Source organism: Otolemur garnettii, unplaced genomic scaffold, assembly GCF_000181295.1.
Source record: "Otolemur garnettii isolate 467f Iridium unplaced genomic scaffold, OtoGar3 scaffold00005, whole genome shotgun sequence".
Taxonomy (NCBI): Eukaryota; Metazoa; Chordata; class Mammalia; order Primates; family Galagidae; genus Otolemur; species Otolemur garnettii.
The window spans coordinates 19,113,603-19,134,696 of NW_003852400.1; the positions used below are offsets into that span (position 1 = coordinate 19,113,603).

The window sequence follows — 21,094 nt, forward strand, 5'->3', positions numbered from 1 at the left end:
GGGGATGGTGCCCTACTCACTGAGTCACAGGCACCGCCCGAGCATTTTCTTTTTAAGAGGCACCATGTTGGGTGCTAACAAGAATATAAAGACATGGTTCTCTCTTCAGAGATTAGCTTTGGTTTGCTGTGAATATCTATTCTTCCAAGGACAATTGTGGAATGAGGTTCAGATTCTTAGATTTTAGGCTATTCTCACATCCTAAACGAGTCCTCCACCTTTGTGTGGTTTTTAAGGCACTTTCCTGCAAATAAAGGGTCAAAACAATAAAGGAAAAAATTTAAAAGTTATAAGAAATCTTTACAATCTTCTGCCAACCATATTTGTGGCAATCCTTCACAATGTACTTAGAGCTAGGTTCGCTGGTCTCTCTCAGCTCCTGTCCTCTGGTCCTGGATGTCAGCCATGCCTACTTGGTCTGACATGTTTTCTTGTTAGTGGATAATGAAGTCAATTTAGTAGGTCTTGAGCAGCATTTTTTTAAATTAAAAAGACCACACCAAATTAGAAAAAAATCAAAAAGTATCATTTTCATCCCTAGTAAGATTTTTTCATGAAACATTAGCCCATGCCAGATATGTTTTACTGTGGTGACCATAAAAAATATTTGAAAAACATGTTCTAAAACAATAATGTTTCATAAATTATAAGTACCAAGAGGGTTTATAAAATAAGTAGCAGGCACCTTAGGTTTAAGTCTAGCATGTTGGAAGTTATTTTCTTCTAGGTGCTTCTATTAAAATTTATTAGGCAGTCTTATTTTCCTTTATGGCTACATGAGCCAAACAGCTCCATTTCCCCTGATGTCATATTCATCTCTACCATCACCACCTCTCCCACCATCTCCTGTTTGTATATGAGAATCTCTTCTGTAGGGCTCCTAGATCTAGTCCCTGGAATAGGTCACTGGAATATCACTACTGGAATATCACTACTTTTATTCTCTGTGTCTTCTGAAAATGGGTACACCATAAATAACCCAATTTAACTCATAACTGCTCCAAAATCCATAAAGAGTCCAAAGGCCAGGGCAAATTTTTATCGTCATGATTTTTGATCTGCTCGAGCCACCTTCTGCTGTGCTGTCTCTGACTTGGACGCCTGTGAATAATCTCTTCCTTGAGATTCCCTCCTTTATCCTTTTCAATCCGTTTCTCCTTGGGGAATTAATTCAGTTTCATCCAGCAGACCCTATACCAGACATTCAGCGCTACTTGATGCTTTCGTTGTTCAGATCCAAAATAGCAAATTCTGTTCACTTGGATCTTCCCATTAGAGGGGATGAAAAGTTCTCTTAAGACTAAAATCTTTCTCTGGCTGATACTGTTCACTCTTTAAAACACAATTCTGAAGCGTTGTTCTCATTAAAAGGGACAATGATGGAAGGAGAAACCGGAACAAAATAGTCCTAGTACCTATCCTGCTGTGCTTGTCTTATCTCATCAGCATGGGGCTGTGTTTGGTGCATCACAGGAGGTCTCCACACTGCACCTTCTGTCAGCTGACCCTGGAATTCCTAAAGATTCTGTGCTTTTATCCCACTGAATGATGTTTGAACCAAATGATATTTAAAATATAGCTACACATTAGTTCTTTCCAAGTGTCTATAGTAGTTCAGAGAAGGAACTTCTGTTGAGCACTAAAATGACAGCAGAAGGCTTTGTGGAGTAGATGAGGCTTGAACTGTGGCTGGACAGATGAACAGAATTTGGATAGGTGAAGCAATGTCAGTGGAACTTTGTAGGCCAGCAGAGCAACAAACTCAGCAGGAAGGAAGCAGGAGACTTCGCCTGAGTGAAGGGACCATGCTGGTGGGATGGAGAGTTGGCTTGGAACTGTATTGAGAGGTAGCATGGAAATGTGGATGTGGGCCAGATCCTTCTGGAAATTCTTGAATGCCAGGAACAGGGTGAAATCTTCATTTCTGAGCAAATGTGATATTTTAGAGAGTTTGACATTATAGTTTGTAGAGCAGGATTTGGTGCAGAGACAACCAGGAAGGTAGATCCTCTGAGGAGCACTCTAGTAATCCAGACTTGAGGTAACTGGGCATCTTTACTAGAGTGAAGCTGGGAGCATAAAGATGAAGGCTTTCACAGACAGTGTGCCCTTGATTTACAGCAATCTGATCAGCCACATTATGTTTATGTGCTCTGTCTTGAGCTAGTTAATTTGCCCTTCAGATGTATCTTTTCTGAATATGTAAACTCTCATTAAAACACATGCCATATGCTTCTTTGAAGCTAAGTCAGACCCCACCTAACGCTGGCCTTTCCCTTTTTATTCTTGTTGGTAATCAGCTCACTGAAGCAGATGTTACTTCCTGACTCCGGAGATGCCAACAGCCTCAGAAGCAAATGGATTATAGGATTGGGGTCTGCACCCAGCATGATCCAAATATGGAAATCAAACTGAGGCCTTCTTAGGCACCATTCTTGGCAAGAAGAATGAGCAAGGGCTTAATGCTGGGCCTCAAAAGACACTGTGGTTACCAGGGCTTAGTGGGCCCGTTTACTTGCCCAAGGAAGGCCATGCCAATTAACACTAATGGTGTACTTTCAACTTACTTTCATGGATTAATTTGACAAATATTTATTGGCTGTGTACCGGGCACCAGACAAGGCTGTGGGAGTAAAAAGGTACAAAGGGCACAGTGCTTGCCTTTGATAAAGTTCCCGGCTGAGTCAGAGAGCCAGACCTATAAACAAGTAAGTAACATTACAGTGAAGTGTTCTGCTCTCTACTTGTCCTCTGAGCACCCCAAATTATAATGATCTGATGCTGTAGAGTTAGAGAGTTTGGGGTTAAAGTCTTTCCGCTGCATACTTTTCAATAATCACTTGGAAGGTCAAAAAGCCACATGTAAATACCTTACACTAAACCTTTACTTTGAGTAGAAGAAATAAAAAACCCCGAAATCAACAAGTCCTTAGTACAAGTAAAACCTAGGAGTTTTCCCCAGAATTATTTTGCTTTTTTCCTTGGGCCTTTATTTAACTAATGTGGTTACACTGTCTGGCCCTCCTTTTACAGAAGCCTTGAACTTCATGATGTGGCGGCCCCCATTCTCCATCCCTGCAGTGAGTCAGACCGCCAGTTGTTAGTGGTGAAGTCCGAACATCAGCAGTAGGTAGGAACGGGAAGGAGGAGGGTGCTCTTCTTAGTGAAATCCTTATGTAGGAGTTATGAAAGTATAGTCTAGTGGGGTTTGGGTCTGGGAAGTTTAGGAAAAATGAAAAGCTTGTCTGTGATCATTTAAATTGAATCTTCTCTGTGAATTACAATCATTTCTTTACAGACAGAATCCTGTCTCTCGGTAGGTAGTGGGCTTCCCGGGGACAACAATAGAAGTACATCTTAGGAAAAGGTCAGCCCGGGATCACCAAGTAAAGAACAGAGTTCGTTGTTAGTCTTTTAATTGATGTAACAAACTCTTTGTCTTTGTTAAGGCTTATAACCACATATGATTACGAGAATTTTCTTTCGTTTTACAGTAAGTTCTTTTTAAGTTTAAATGAGGTAGCTTCTAGTGGTGTGGGATGTGCAGGGTTGAGGTTTGAGAAGGCTATCAGAATGGCTGATGACTGGGAATAAATGGTGTAATGATATTGGCTTTAAGGATTATTTAAAACCTTAGGAAGAGAGGAAGGTATTGAGAACTCTTTCTCTTTTTGTTAATATAAGTTGTAGATACCCTGTCTCTAAATAGTTTCAGAACAGTCTCCCTGGAAAGTATACTGCCTCCTTCCCCTCATAGATTTAGCTTAATAATAACGTGAGGGGCCAAAAAAGCTTTTAAAGCTGATTTCCTTCAGTTTGTAATTCTTTGCCAGGAACTAGAGGACTGATGCCCTGCTCAGTCTGCCAGCTGTTTGTGAAAATATCAAATGAAACAAAGTGCACATGTCTGTTTGCACGTGTGTGCACGCGTGCACACACATGGCCCGTTGCAGACAGGACCACAGGAAAACATGTTCACATTAACTTAATTTCACCGGAACTGGAAGTGGTCAGAGAAATGATAAATCTTGTTAGGAGATTGTTTTCTTGTCCTCAGAGAGAGGACAATAGCCCTCCAATCAATAGCCCTTTACAGAGAATTAACTCCTATCTTCCATTGGTGCTGCTGGAGACATGATCTGGATCCTCTGTTGGTCAGGGGTCAGCCCGAGATGGCCCATGGAGGCTGGAAATGCTGAGGTGAAATCATTAAGCTTTTGTGTTCTGTCTTTTTCAAGTGAACATAAATAATCCAACAGTTGTGTTTACTCTACTGGCGTTCCCTCCCACCCCGCCCCAACATTCAGCCATGCCAAAAGTCATTTTTAAAGGGGTACACACCAAAATAGCTAGTGAATTATCCAGTTCAGCTGTGTAACCAGCTGCCTGAGGTGGTCTTACACAGATGTCAGGTGATTACTGAACATATTGAGCTAGGTGGAAATCTACAGTTCCTCTTCTTGCTGACTTATGAAGTTTTCGCTATTCATCAAAAGATCCCAGGAAGTTATATGAGCGGTGGAAAACATCAGTACAACACATGTGGAGCCAATGTTGTCCAATGTCTAAATTATCTCTAGTAATGATGTTTCCACCTAGTTTAACATATCAAAGCATAACTTACCAGCCTTTCAGTAAGTTTAAACTGGCTCTTCCCGTGAGTGAGCCATTTTCTTTATTCAAATCAAAACATAAAGGGCTTGATGTCCCACCTGTTAGAAAGAGAGTAACTTTCAACATTCCTTGGAGTTATACCCAGACAACTAGAGTAAACGTGAAAAGCTCATTCATTCATTAGATATTTATTGGGTACCCACAACATTTCAGGCATCACTAGTTGTGGGTGGAAGGAGACAAATACATCCCCTTATGTCCTAGTCTAGACAAATCTGGAATGTTCACCCAGCAGAAGGGCTATATTCAAAGTACACCCAAGGAATTACAACAAAAAAAGGGATTACACCTAAAAAGGAAGTAAAAGGGTCTGGGAATGCAATCTAAAGAACAGCTGAAAGAAAATGGAAAATTTAAAGACATTGCAGATATTGTCTGTGACTCAAGAGGGTATACCCAAGACCAACAGGTGGTGGCTTTCCATTCAATGTAGAAAGGATGTAACATCTGGAGTCATCTCAGAACAGAATGAGCTACTTTGGAAGATGACAGGAGCCACACTCCTATGGGTTCAAGTTGCCAACATTTAGACACCACAGCTTGGTGGTCTTGTGAAGGCATTTTTGCATCAGGCAAAAGTTTGCCCAAGATGACTTCTGATAAGCTTCTCAATTCTATGATTCTATGATTCTATGATTCCATACACTGATGGCCCATGGCCATAGAAGCTACCAGCTGCATTTAGCAATTTGTTCTCCATCCTGAGCATTCCAAGTCCAGTCAAGCAGAGAGCAGGGAATGACTGTGTTTCCCTTAATTCCAGGTGCAACGATGAAAGATAGCAATAGAAGCTGCTCCCTCCTCTTACTTTCCTCTTACCACAGCCTCATCCTTATAGATCATCCCTCTGGAGAGATGGTCACTGACCAACAGTTTTATAGAAGAGGCCTTTAAAATTGTCTAGAAATTTGTTTAAAGATACGTGGTTCATTGATGCAGAGCCCAGACAATAAGCTCCACTGTTTGAGTTCAGTTCATTTTCTAGGACAGGCAGACTGTAAATGGTGGATTTTGAATCATGTTCTGAAGAGCAAAAGGATGGGAGTATTTGACTGTGTCTGAGCCACATGCTGGGCCCAGGACATGGATCCATTCAGTCCAACTTTCAGTATTTATTTAACTCCATAATATGCCAGCTGCAGTCTCTGGAAAGGCCTTGCTACAACATTCTGAACAGAAAGTCCTAAACTTCTTTCCCTACATTTACAATTCTCCCTTTTCCCCCTTTCCTTCCAATTCAAACTTTGAGGTTCCATGACTGTTTATAGAATCGGACACTTTGTTTCAGAAACAGCACAAGTAATGTCTTAGTAAGGAAATGCCTTGCAAATGCTCAAAACCTCAAAACGATTTTCAAATCTCTACTTTTTTTTTTTCCTAAACAGAAAGAACAATTAAAAAGATTTTAGGGGATGGGTCTGGCATTCAACACGCTCGACTACCTTCCAGGGTATTTTCTTTGGAGGATATGATTACAGCTGTTTAAACTTAAAATTATTGACGTTGAACAAAAACCTTGATTTTAGAAAATCATATGACTTTATATAAACTAAAAAAATGGCAAAGAATCAAAACTTGGCATTTTTCATGGACACATATTGCTCATGGGCTATGTCCTCTGACGGGTGCTTTTGGGGCCGTGGGTTGGTGGGAAATGATAAACGAAGACTGAAGAGTGAGAATTTTGCTGAGTGAGTCATATTGGGTTGCAGCTGAGTTTGAAAACAGCAGGTAGTCATCAGACAGGTTTATGTGAAATCTAATGAATCAGAAAGAGAAAGCGAGGGGAAATGGTTTCTTTTCATACAGGGCCAGATTCTCATCTGATGTAAGTCTTAGAGAATTAGCCGACATATGGAAATTATCCCCATGTGGTCATGTGGGATAGCAGTATGAGGAATCATTAAAGGAATAGGACCATTTAGCTTTTCGAAGAGAAGACTTGAGTGGGACAGATAGCTCTTCACATATTTGGAAAGTTAGCATGTGGAGAAAGGAGTATTGTGTGTTCCTCCCAGGGGCAAAAGAAGGTCAATGGGTAGATGCTGGAAAGACAGGCTGCGGTTTAATACTCTCTTGCCTCCCACTAGGGCATCAGAGCTTGGCTGTTTCCTCACAGCAAGGCAGGCTCCTCGGGGGGACAGGAGGCTGTTTGTGGAGCCTTTCCCTGGTGACTAGGATGGGAACCGAAGAGACTGACCCGGCTCTTGGACTGACAGCAAGGTTTCAGCCTACCAGGCATGGCTTGACTCCAAAGTCAATACCCATGTGCAGTTTAGGCAAACAGGCAGTCAGGGGGTATGGAAGGGACCCGAGCTTTAGAGTTAGGACAGTCTAGGTTGAAACCCTAGCCTTGTCATTTGTCCTCTGTAAACTGGGGAGAGCTGTTTAGCTTCTCTGAGCAGCAGTCTCCTGATCTGTGTCAGTGGGAATAACATCACCTATGTTAATAGACAGCTGTTGTTTCTGCCCCCTCATCATTTCCTCTCCCTGCCTAGTAAAAATACCGTGATTTTCCCCGAGTCAAATACAGTCCAGGTATCAATCAGGGTGACCTATCTACCCCTGGGCAGTCAAACTTTGCCTCCTTGGAATTTTAATCTTGAGCAGAGGGAACCAAGGATGGAAAAAATGGTTGAAGCTGATTCCTTCTGAGGATAGCACCAAGAAGGGACTGTCTATCAACTCCATTAGTTCCTGCTGCCTGAACTTCCTGAATTACCAGGTTGCTATCTTCTTCTTGGGGCAAGAAGTTGTCCAGCTTCTTCAGTTGTATGAGCTACCTAGTTTCTTCCCCTATGTTGTGTTTTTGCATAAGTTAGCTTAACCAGTTTCTATGGTTTGCAAAATCAAAGGACTATATCTACATCCCTACATTTAACGGGTCACTTGGAGGATTAAATGAAAAAAGATATAAAGCCACTTATATCACCTAAGTGTCTGGTTAATAATAGGTACTCCACAAATGGTAGTTTTTGTGATCATTGGGTGCTGTGGGCCCAAGATGAAGTAGAGAACAGTTCCAACAGGTGGATTCTGAAGTGCAGACAGACACGCCATGAAGGGTATCTATTTTCAAATATCAGGCATTATCTGTGTCAAGAACTTGTTTAACATTAAAGTTGGCCTGCCATGAGATTCCTAACTCAAAGTGATCAAGCTTAGACTGAAGGCCCAGTCAGAGGGCCATCAACAGGCGCCCACATCAGGAGAGAGGGTGGGCATGAGGTCCCCAAGGTCTCTCCCACTCTACATGATCCAGTGCAATGGCGGCCCTGATGGCAGCAGGCTGAGATGCAGGGACCAGCCTCCTGGCCTCCTAGTAGCCAAGGAGTGCCTTTCAGTCTGATTTTGCTTGACCTCTCTGCCATTTGGCCCTGTTAATCTCCTCTCCTTCCGAGCTTCCCTGTGCTGCCTCCTTGCTGATTTCCCTCGGCCAGCTTTGACAGGGTCTTTTCCTGAGCTGCTCCCCTGCTCCCAGTGCCTTCTTTACTTCAAACATAGGGCTGACTCCTATTCATCTTTCAAGATTCAGTTCAAGGACAGGGTCTACCCCAAAGCCTTCTGTCTTGCCCTTCTGTGCTTCAGTGACCTCTGTTCCAGTAGTCAGCACTCTGGGTTTCCATAGTGAATCCTCTGCCCCACCTTGATGCTGAGATCAAGGCCAAGTCCAGATCTCATAAACTCAGTATCCCCAGTGCCCTGCACAAAGCCTGGCTGGGAGCAGGCACTCAGGAAACACTTGACAAAGAAAGGGAGGGAGGGGAAGTGAACCAAAGGAAAAAGACCCTATACAACACTCCGAGGTTTTACTTGTCGAGGGTCATTTGCTGGAATTTGTTGTTATAGTTGGAAACCAAATGTATGCAAATGTTTCCAAATAGGCCAAGTAGGAAACTTTTAAACTGCTCATGAGGAGCACAGTCAGGACTCACATAGTGATTCAATCTGACAGCAAGAGAAAAGACATTGGATGGACCAGACTAACTGACTATTACAGGCCAGCACTTTATTTTCAGACCTAGTAGACCAAGCCCTAGATAATTTTCAGCATGTTTTCCCTAGGATCAAAGAGTGCACACGTACTGAAGTGTGCGTGTTCAGTACACTTGAACATGCCTATCATCAAAATCAAACATTTACCAAATGAGCCCTGAGAGAAGAGAACATATTACCTAATTATCTTGCCTTCATTAGTTAAGGAGTCGGTGACATGATTAGTTGCTTTAATCTCTGTAGACCTTACCTTTATGCCTAAACTTACAGCAAAGCAAGAAGCAGAACACCGACTAGCCTGGCTTTGCCAGTCCTGATTTGTTTCCCACATGTCTTCTTCACAAGCCTCTCTCGGGACAGAGGACATGGCGGCTCACATGCTGTGTGCCACTCCCAGGAACATTTAGATGACTTGTCATTGCTCTTACTAGTTACACTAAACATAGATCTTACAGTAGAGGAAAATGTGCTTGTCTTTATTCTCTGAATTATGAGTTTCTAAGTTTGGGGCTGTGGGATAGTAAGAAGTTGGGGCACTAGTGTCATTTTCTTCAGTCTTCCCAAGCTTCCCTCTTGGCCACGTAGGGTGAAGTGTGCCCCAGCCTGCCTACCAGGACATGGGGTGGAAGGAAGTTCTTTCTGCCTGGGGACATGCCCTGAGTGCCTACTGTCAGCAAAAGTGCTGGGTAAGAGCTAATCTCATGAAAAGGAGAGGAAACGTGGGTGCTCATGATTTTTCCATACAACACGGCTGCTCTGGGGTTCTGGGACTTAGAGGATTTCATCTCTGTCCTACAAAGCATGACACGTGCAGCAGCCAGGCACATCTTCTGCTGTAAAGGAAGCAAGACTGTTTCATGAGGATTAAGGGAAGACTTGGAGATAGCTTATAAAATGGGAGAGATAGGTGAGAGTTGTCTTCAAAAGATTAGTTTTATTCTCCATGCTCACATGAGGCAGAACCCCAGAGTGGACATATTTCCACTCAATGTGGTAGATAATTTTCTATCAGACGGAGATGTTCAAAGAAGCAAAGGGCTCCTGGGCGGGTTTCAGCCAGACACTAGCACCCACCTCACGGAGAAGCAGAGGAAGGGCTTTAGAAAAGCACTGGGTGACAGGGCTGCCGGGCCATGGAGATTCCTTCCTCCCTCAAAAATATAAGAAATCACAATTTAAAAGGCTATTGGAGTGTGTCAAAGAGCATAAAGGATACATTCTCTCTTGCTCAAAATAGGTTTTAGGGGGGCTTCATGGATGCTATGGAATATCAGAGTGATTTCCATCATTAACAGACTTCACAAAACACACACACATTACTGGGGTAAGCTGGCAGGAGTCTGGAGATACGATCCCAGATTCCGAGAGCATTTGACACACTGGACAGCATCTAGAACTCTTTTTATTAGGTATTCTGAACTGCCTGCTCTGCACAGAGTGCTGTTGTAAGCATTGGAAGGGTTACAAGATGTTTATGGCCCAAGGAAAGTGTAATATATATGGAGAAAGACATTTTTACTAACCCAAAAGTTAAAATCAACATTGAGAAAATTTCAAAAATATTCAAATATGAACAAAAAGGGAGCAATTGAAAAGGATCCTTGCAGTAAGTTAGAAGCATCCCCAGATCCCCATGTTGAAGTGTTCTCCGGGTGTGGGCCTTTCTGTGACAACTCATATCCCCTTCTCATTCATCCCTGGGACAGGATCAGGGTTTGAAATCCGGGGAAATGAGGAAGAACCGTAAACTTGGTGGAGGCTTTTACTTTGACACAGAATGTTTTAGTTGGTGAAAATAGCTCGTGCAAACTCTTGGTTTCCTTTCACTGATCTTTTTCTTTTTATTTCCATGTTGCTTTATTGATATTGGGCCTCTGCTTCCCCATACACTAGTAAAGGAGGCAGTCATGGGACAAGCAGAGAAAGTGAATGGAGTGAGACAGGAGGAGATGAAGCAGTCTCTGCCTCCCCAGCTCTCTACTGCAGTGGGGCTGTACCACTAACTCCTACTGTCCTGGTGATGCTAAGCTTCACCTTGCAGGATGAAGCCAGGAGAAATCACACATGTGACGCCAGCATCCCAAGCTGCCTCCATGCCCACTGGGTATTCAACACACATACACATTTTATACTGTGTGGGAATAATCCCTTGTCAAGTTCATTCTTGTTGGAACCAAATACTAGAGAAACATTTCCCATGTAAAAATTACTGCTTAATTTTGTAGACTTTTAGATCAGACATAGAAAAATATCAAGACCACAGGACTTACGTTCCAGAGAGGGGCACGAAAAGGAAGGTATAAGCCAGGAGGAATTCTTGACAAACAATTTCAATGGAGCTTTGTATTTTCAAAGCAGTTTTAAATCATGAGCCAGCCCACCCAGCTATCCTGAGAAAATAGGTCAGCACAATATTTTCACAGGTGAGGAAACTGAGATACAGTGTTCAGTGGCTCACCCAACACGCATGGCCAGGGCAGGAACACAAACTGAGTTTCCATCTGGAGATCCAGTCAACTGGGCTGCCTTCTTCCCAGAAAGAGAAAATATAAGCATTTAGCAACTTTTATTTTATGTTTTCATATGCTTACAAGGCTTAAGCACGGCTGCTATAAACCAAGAAGTCTTGAGGTGATAGCTGCTGAAGGGTAGGGTTGGGAGCTTGTGATTGTGCCCAACTTAGTCTGCAGTTCAAGTGTGCTGTCCTGGGGACACGGTGGCTGACGCACTTGGAGAATCGGGAGGCCTGGCTTCTAGGGATGAGCTGCATGACTTTGAAAGCATCATTTAAAATCTCTGAGACTTGCCTTTTCTTCCTCAACATGAAGATAAAACTTTTGAAAGTGCTTCATTCAAAAACTGTAAGAAAAACACAAAATAGTTAAGTCAACCATAATTCCACTGTACTTTTTGAAGTATACACAAAAAGAAGTGGCCCACGCACTTTCTCTAACCCAGTGATTTTTCTTTTCTTCTTCTTTTTTTTTTTTTTGTGTCAAAACATTTATATTCTACATAGCCCAGTGATTTTTCAACTGGTGTGCCACGGCACCCTGTGCTGTGAAAGGATCTCAGGTGTGCTGTGAAAAAATTTAAAGAGCATTAATTAAATTATTTTCAAAAGAAGTTTTTATTTTTATTTTTATTTTTTTTGCTGTTTTTGGCTGGGACTGGGTTTGAACCCACCACCTCCAGCATATGGGACCAGTGCCCTACCCTTTTGAGTCACAGGTGCCACCCAGTATATTCTTTTTTTTTACTCTTTTTTTGGATCAACATAATTTAAGAATGCCACGAAAGTTGAAATATAGGTTCAATGGAACCTTCCTGTTGGCACGTTCAGACCTCACTGCTCCAGCTTTTGGGGCACGTTCCATTCTTTTAGCCTGCGACCAGCAGAGAGAGGAAAAAAAATTTTTTTTTAAATTTGCCCTGTGAACACCTCGAGGCCAGCAAAAACAATAAATTTTAACTATGAGGGAAATCATGCACATCCAGGCCAGTCAGTGTGGCAACCAAATCGGTGCCAAGTTTTAGGAGGTGATCAGCGATGAACATGGCATCGACCCCACTGGTACCTACCACGGGGACAGCGATCTGCAGCTAGACCGAATCTCTGTGTACTACAATGAAGCCACAGGTGGCAAATACGTTCCTCGTGCTATCCTAGTGGATCTAGAACCTGGGACCATGGACTCTGTTCACTCAAGTCCTTTTGGCCAAATCTTCGGACCAGACAACTTTGTTTTTGGTCAGTCTGGGGCAGGCAACAACTGGGCCAAGGGCCACTATACAGAAGGGGCTGGGCTGGTTGATTCAGTCCTGGATGTGGTACGGAAGGAGGCAGAGATCTGTGGCTGCCTGCAGGGCTTCTAGCCGACCCACTCTCTAGGTGGGGGCACAGGTTCTGGAATGGGCACTCTCCTTATTAGCAAGATCCGAGAAGAGTATCCTGACTGCATCATGAATACCTTTGGTGGTGCCTTCACCCAAAGTGTCTGATACCGTGGTTGAGCCCTATAATGCCACCCTTTCTGTCCATCAGTTGGTAGAAAACACTGATGAGACCTACTGCATTGACAATGAGGCCCTTTATAACATCTGCTTCCATACCCTAAAGTTGACCACGCCAACTTATGGGGACCTGAACCACCTTGTCTCAGCCACCATGAGTGGTGTCACCACCTGCCTCCGTTTCCCTGGCCAGCTCAATGCTGACCTTCGCAAGCTGGCAGTCAACATGGTGCCCTTCCCACGTCTCCACTTCTTCATGCCTGGCTTTGCCCCTCTCACCAGCCATGGAAGCCAGCAGTATCAAGCTCTCACTGTGCCAGAACTCACCCAGCAGGTCTTTGATGCCAAAAACATGATGGCTGCCTGTGACCCCCACCATGGCCGATACCTCACCATGGCTGCTGTCTTCCGTGGACGGATGTCCACGAAGGAGGTAGATGAGCAGATGCTCAATGTGCAGAACAAGAATAGCAGCTACTTCGTCGAATGGATCCCCAACAATGTCAAGACAGCTGTCTGTAACATCCCACCTCGTGGCCTCAAAATGGCAGTCACCTTCATTGGCAACAGCACAGCTATCCAGGAGCTCTTCAAGCGCATCTCAGAGCAGTTCACTGCCATGTTCCAGCAGAAGGTGTTCCTCCACTGGTATACAGGCGAGGGCATGGACGAGATGGAATTCACCGAGGCTGAGAGCAACATGAACGACCTCATCTCTGAGTATCAGCAGTACCAGGATGCCAGTGGAAGAGGAGGAGGATTTTGGTGAAGAGGCTGAAGAGGAAGCCTAAGGCACAGCCCCTGTCACCTCAAGCTTCTCAGTCCCCTTAACCTTCTTCCTCAAGTACCCCTTTCCTCTCCCTCAGAATTCATGTTTGCTGCCTCTTATCTTTTTTTTCCTTTTGGGGGGTCTAGAACAGTGCCTGGCACATGTAGGCACTCAATAAATACTTGTTTGTTGAATGTCTCCTCTCTCCTTCCACTTTGGGAAACCTAGATTTCTGCGTTCTAGGTATCCCTGTATTTCCTTCTGGTGCCCGTTCCTCCAATCTGTCCAGTTAATATTTCCTTCTGTTTGTAAAATAATTCCCTAAGAAGCGGGGTCTCATCCAAATGCCATTTATTTTAGAACCAACTGAATGCTGAATGCAGATGACCATCCTATGCCCAGGCAGTTTGGGTGGGGGGGGAGTAGAAAGTAAGAGTAGAAGTAACTCCAAGGAAGGGGTTGAGATTTTTCTACCTAGAAATAGTTTTGGAGCGGTAAAACTAGAATGTTTAGTGATAACTTCCAGGTATTTGCAGGTTCCATCTCTCAGCTTCAAGGGAGGTATTAACAGTATTATCTTCATTTTCAATCTCCCTCCAAGCTCTGTCCTTGGGAGCATTTATTTTTCCCCAAATGGGATCCTCCCCTCTTACACTTCACTGATACATTGGGTTCCTTCCTTTCCCCTGATAGGAGAAGGGGATCAGGAGGGGAGAGAGACCAGCCTTGGTCCCTAAACTTCCAGAAATGCCTTCCCCGTACGCACCTTTTCTTACCCACAAAAACATAACATCCCTGACTTAGGAGGTATGTATTGCCACCAAATAGGTCATTTCATTCCCCAGAGAGGGGGCAGGACACCCTCTGTTTTTTGCAACATCTCATTTCTTTCTTTTGCTGTTGCTTTTTTTCTCCTTACGTTCGGTTTTGTCCTATCCTATATTTCAGATTTCTATTTTGTGTTGAACTTGCTGCTTTTTTTCATATTGAAAAGATGACATTGCCCCAAGAGCCAAAAATAAATGGGAATTGGAAAAAAAAAAGAAAGAAAGAAAGAAAGAAATATAGGTTCAAGTGTGCCGTAAGGTTAAAAAGGTTGACCAACACTGCTCTGGCCCAATAATACCTTTTCAGAGTTTGGTTTATATATCTCTAGGCTCATACAAATTCAAAATTTTATATTTTTATATATATGCAAAATTCACATTTGTTATTTAAAAAAAAATGAATCATGTCATCCAGGTTGTTCAGCAAGTTCTTTTCCTTAATAGCAGGGCTTTATTCCCCTTCACCCCCATCCTGTTTTGATGGTTGCAAAGTACTCCCCTGCATGGATGTTGCCAAATTTGTTTAGTAATTCCTTTTCTGGAGGTCTTTTGTAAGATCCAAAGACAATAATACATGAGAAAGTGTTTTATAAACCATAACTCCTGGGTTAAATATAGCACATTAGTTTGATTATCGACCAAATATATATGACATCACTAAACTGGTTTTAGCGTCTAAGCTCTAAGTGTAAACACTCCATAGCTGGGCAAAAAGACCAGTAAAACGCTGCCTGCAAAGCACAGTCATCCCCGTCATTTGAAAATCTGATTTACTGAAAGGGCTTAGAAAGAATCTTTGGTAATTGAGTGCACAATGCAACAACCTAATGGGTTCTCCCTGGGAGGAAAATCCATTTTTATGCAAAGGGGCAGCTTCTATTTATCGAACTTTTATTCTAAAATAAATTTTTATAAGCTCACATCATAGTCTTGTAAGTATAAACAAATTGAAGATTAAAAACTATGAAGTATATGGAAAATAAGAGTATATACGTCATCTGATATAAAGAATAAAGATGAGTTTGGGGGGTTTTCTTGTTTTGAATACGTGTCTGTGTTATATTTGTTTTATTTTATTTTAAATTACCCCAAACTAGAAATGGAGCATCAGCAAGTCTTTTCTTGGGGGACAGAAATTGTCATTTTTACTAAGAAAACGGACACTGCATTTTCTATCACTGATATGCTGTCTATGAACTTACTGTTCTCACCTATGTATTTATGTTCAATAAGCCTTGCTTGTAAGGGGAATATATGGGCCTTGGTCTTAATTTTCCAAGTTCTTCATATGCACAAATTAATATCGATTAATTGGACAATTTCCACTCTGTGTGGACATAAGAGGTGGCACACAACAGAATTTTGCTTATTCCAGTGACTTAGGGAAAGTGGTGACAGCTAATGTGAACTTCTCCTAAAGATGGGGTGGGATATAAGGTTGGCATTTTCCCTCAAAAGGAATGCAGTCCTTTTTCTTGCGCAAGGGCTGAAAGACAGAGGGTAGGCAGTTTCTACTACACCCAGCTACTCTGTAAAAGTTCAAAATCATAGGCTTCCTGTTTGATCTCTGGGGACGTGCCCCCAAATGACAGGAGTGTCACCAGTGCTGCAGCAGAGCCTAGTCTGCTGTCAGCCAGCCTGGGACATGAGGTGGCTATCTGTTGGTGGTGATTGTGTTTCTCAACCTTTATTCCTCCATATCAAACATGGTGGATGGTCATAGCCCAGCCTATGGTCACAGACATACACAGGCTCTAGGAAGTGGCTCTTGCTGCCATCCCTGGCTCATTCACTTTGCCTCCCAGTCAAGAGATCACATCAGAATGCAAAGTGAGAGAAGATGACATTAATATAGGGATAACTTTTAATCCTCCCGATGTGCAAAACCTTTATCACTCTGCTGATAACCAGTTGTGACCTATCCATGTGCCCAGGGCAGCAACTCAGGAGCACTGGATAAGGTAACGATTCGATCTCTTTTACATGTGAAGTCTCTGATTCTGTGAAAGATGCTTGGATCCCAGCCCCAGCCAGGAAGTGATTCCTTGTAGGATTTTGATCAACTAGAGTGATTTTGGCTGGCTCAGAACTGGGCATTCTCTCCTGCACGTGAGAAAACATTTCCTAACATGTGGCCCAGAGAAAACTCCCTCTGCTCCCATTTCCCATCCACAAACTCCAAAAGCCTTCCTTGCTTCTGGCCAAAGCTGCATGTGTAAGAGGTGCTAACAGACAATAGATGGAAACTGAGTTCTGTATCAGGTAAAAGTGCATCCAGGGAAAGGTGACAGAAGGCAGGACCCCCAGAAGCCAACAAGGCCAAATACCAAACAATTGAATATCAAATGTGCCTGTCCTTGTCACTTCCCTCTTCTGTAGTTCTAGGTCACTGAACAAAGGTTTTTCACAGATGGTCTCTTCTATTTAAACAACTCCAACGACAGTGCTAAAAATGTGCTCTGAGAGTTCACAGCGCTGCCCTCACCCTGGGAGAAGGGAAGAGTGGAGTTCTTCGCAGTGAACTCTCCTCTGGCCCCCCAAAAATAAACGTTTTCACAATCGGTGGACATTCATGCCTCTCCTGTTGACTTTGGTCTCTGTTGTTCTGTTGAACGCTGATCTCTTCGCACTCAAGTGTTCACACATGCAAGGGAAATGTCGCTAAATGCTGCTGCTGGCTTGCTGAGCTGGTGATTTTGCATGGCTAAGAGCACTGCGGTAAAGGCCCCCCGAGCTAATCTTCACACGAAAGGTTAGACTCACATTGCTCTCCCTCTGGAGAGGAGTTCTGCATTTAGCCTTGTGTTTATGAAACATGAAGGCACATGTCATGAAAATGTTCTGCATATAAATGAAATAATGCAAAGCAATTATTGTGCCTGTTAAGTATGCAACGATATGATTATGAAATGTAAAGTGTTAATGAATAAAATATGTTTTAACTTGTTTAAAATTATTTGCCTCTGTCCTAAATGCAGTGTGTGTGACTAAAGCAAGAAAAGATGCACACTGAAGGAGCATGTAAAAGGGGGAAACTTAAACACAACTGAGTCGAGGGCCAGAAACCCAAAGAGTCAACGTGTTATCTGTCCATCCTGGCTGTCAGCTGTGTTCAGATCGTCAGGTTAACTGCCAGATCTGCACTTTACTTCAAGCTGTATAGACCGAGCTTATGTCAAAATCAGATGCTCCATAAATGGTTGTCTTGATGTTATCTTCAGATTCATCTCCATTCCAAAGAAGGCCTATTGAAGCAGCTTTTACAGTGGTAACAATCTTTCCAACTAAAGTATTAATAGCTTAAATGCTTAATGGGCCCAATTCTCTGCAGAAGCTGCTGCTCACTCACCCCCTGAGACAAAGATGCTGGGAATAAGTTCACAGCAACCTCTGGAATTATAGAAGCCACAGGTGGAGGTGGGATGGAGTCAGGTGGGGGAGTAGATGGAGCGTTTCTCCTCCCCACCTCCCGGGCACTTGGTAATGGTAATGATCAACTTAGTTACTGACCTTAGAGCTCTCAGTCGGGACAAGGCATGCTGTTCCTCTTTTTATACCTCCATTCTCTACAACCTCCAGCTCGCCCCTTGCCACACATCTCTCTCTTTAGCCCCTGTCACTGCAACCTAGTCACAGAGAAATATCAGTGATAGATTCCAGGAACCCTTCCCCTTCCCCTTCCCCCTACCATTCTTACAGACCATTGTCCATCGGCAAGCGTCCCCTCTTCCTTCTACCATCTAAGAGAAACCCCCCCACCTGGACTGGGAAACTTGGGATCTCATCACTTTTATGACTTCTTAGCAGTTTTATTCCGCTCCTGAACACAACCAACCTCCCTTCTCTCCTTTATATTCCTGCTAACGTCAAACATCACAATGCCATTTCACCAGAGTAGGCTTGTTTTAGTATGGGATATACTTATATTTAAAAAAGTATTTCTTGTTTATCTGAAATTCACATTCAGCTGGGTGTTCCGTATCTTGATTTGCTAAATCTGACAACCATCTACCACAGAGGTCTCTCTTGATCACCCACTACATCAAATAGTAGTGCTTCTTTAGAAAGTTTCTATCAGCTTTGTCTCCACACACGATCACCACCAGGCAAATTATATAACATGTTGGTACATTTGTTCATTTTCTGTTCCCTCACCGCCCCACTAGAAGGCAGGTTCTATGGCTGGAGGACATAATGTTAAGTGATATAATCCAGGCACAGAAAGACAAACATCGTATGTTCTCACTCATAGGTGGGAGCCAAAAAATATTGATCTCGTGGAGGTAAGTGATGGTTACCAGAGGCTGGAACAGGTAGTGAGGGGGGATAATGCAGAGCAGTTGGTTGATGAGTACAGAATATCGTTAGATCGATGGAATAAAATCTAGTGTTCAGTAACACAATAGAGTGACTCAACAATAACTTGTTGAATATTTCAAAATAACTAGAAGAGAGGACTTGGAATGTTCTTAACACAAAAAAAGATAAATGTTTGAGGTGATGGAGATCCCAATTACCCAGAAGCCATCGTTACACAGTATATGCTTGTATCAAAATATCATGTGTACCTCATAAATACGTACAACTCTTACGTCTCTATGAAACTAAAAATTAAATTTTTTAAAAAGAATGTAGGTTCTGTGGGAACAAGGACTTTCAGAATCCTCTGTTGCATTCCCAATACCTCAGACAGGATGTAGTGCAAGGTTGGGGTTTGATAAATATTTGTTGAATGAATAATGCTTGAGTCTCTCTCCTTTTAAAATTGTTGCTTCACACTACAGTCTCCCTAGATCGACTCCTCCATCTCTCTCCCTTATTCCAGAGCCAGGTTTTTAAAGAGGTCTTAACGTTTACTGTCCCTGCTACTTCATCCCTCTGTTTCTTTTCTTACTACTCCAAACTGTCCTTGCTCTCATTATTCTACCGAAACAACTCTTGCTAAGGTCACCAATTACCTCCATAATGTCAACTCACTTGGCCATTTTTTACCCCCACCTGATCTCCCAACAATACTCAGTGCTGTCAACCACTCCCCACTTCAGGAAACAAGCCATTTATTTTACCCTCCTGGTTTTCCTCTTCACTCCATAGTCACTCCTCGGTATCCCATGCCAGCTCATCCTTCTCTGCCTGGCCACTGACATTTGGAGTTGGCAGTGTGTGTGTATCACATCACCATCTGTGTACCACATCATCATCTGTGTCAACAAGAGAGCCCTACCTTTTCAGGGGACCATAACGATTGGCACATTCAAGCACGTCTTGACATTGGTCACCATGCCATGGGTCTGTCTTCCCTTGTTCTGGGCTGCTGACCTGCTTTGCTGCCAAGTGGCCAGCATGCACTTTGAACTGTTGCTTCTTGCTCTGTGTTGCATTGTTGAGACAGCAGTTTACATAATTCCTTGGCATTTGTGAGCAAGCCCTCTATAAGGTGGTCTTCTGTTGGTTGTTTTGGCTCATACCCATCTGTATATTTTAGAAAGAAGCTGTGACTGATGCTGGGTGCTGGCTTTCATCTGGGGGTGGGGCCTGGTGGAGAGATTTTAATCCTTGAACATAAATGTTTATAGAAATGTCGTTCATGGTAGCCAAAAGGTAGAAACCAAATAATCCATCATCTAAGGCATGGATAAACAAAATGTGTAATATCCACACAATGGAATATAATTCCACCATAAATCCACATGAAGTGCTAAGACATGTCACAGCATGAGTCTCTTTTCAAAAAGCTATGCTAATAAGAGCCAGTTCCCAATACCCCATATGACCTGATTCCATTCACATAAAAGTCCAATATAGGGATGTTTGTAGAGAGATAAAGTAGATTACTGATTGTGTAGGGCAGGGTGCTGGAGGAGAGAAAAGGGGAGGGGAGGCTAGGGGAATGGATGTGTAACGGATACAGGGATTTGTTTCTCTGCAGTGGTGAAAACTGTGGTGATGATGACATGAAAGTGTGAATACACGAAAAACTATGAATTGTTTGGTTTTTAAATTTAAAATGGGTGTATTGTATAGAATGCGCATATTTGAATAAAATGGTTGAAGAAAGTAAGTACATTGGGAGTTTTAGCCCAATCTGTTAAGAGAATTAATAGTTTCCACATTTAGTCTAAATTTACATAACCTGTTATTGTTTTTCTTACATATCAGTGAGAGTAGGAATTCAGTTGCCTCGGAGATAGCATACCTTTTGCATTCCAAATTCTCTAGGGACACCCCCAAAGACTTACCTATAGTCAATTTCCTTCCAAAATATAATGTACACCTGGCAATTTTAATGAACTTGTCTTACAGGTAGGAGATGGTCTGGAAGAGTTCTTGAGCCCAGGATAGGGTAGTAGTATTCCAATGTGTCACTAGAGTGCCAGATGTGGTAGATTTAAGGGTGACAGACTCATGAGTGGCCTCATAGCCTATGACAAGCCCTGACTTTTGAGGACATCAGACTGTCCTGTTTCAGTCTGGCCTGTCCTGGACACCTTCTTATTCTAAATGGGGGGGGGGGTGTCACTATATATGGAAGCTAAGCATAGAATTTTCTGCTCCCACCTATGTCCCCATGCTCAGTAGGAGCTGTGGGGAGACACAGGTGTCTGACCCCAGGTGCTGAACAACTTCTAAAATTCAAATATCCATGGCAGAGACAGCTTCCTGCGATGGCTGAATCCAGGTCAGGCTCAGCCACATGACCTTCACAACTGTCACTCAGGTTAAAAGGAGTACAGCCACAGGAACTGTCTAATCAGATGCACCACCAGGAAGGGGTGTGGGAGTCATCCTGCAAAGGTGTGTGAACACTGCCACT

General features: G+C 43.0%; 1 pseudogene across 1 annotated transcript; it reads left to right on the plus strand.

The window, feature by feature from the left end:
* Window positions 1–12,144: 12,144 nt before the first annotated feature.
* Window positions 12,145–13,617, plus strand: LOC105888124 (annotated as a pseudogene). The gene has a single exon (XR_002775812.1). The product of XR_002775812.1 is annotated as a tubulin beta-7 chain pseudogene (transcript).
* The last annotated feature ends 7,477 nt before the right edge of the window (window positions 13,618–21,094 follow it).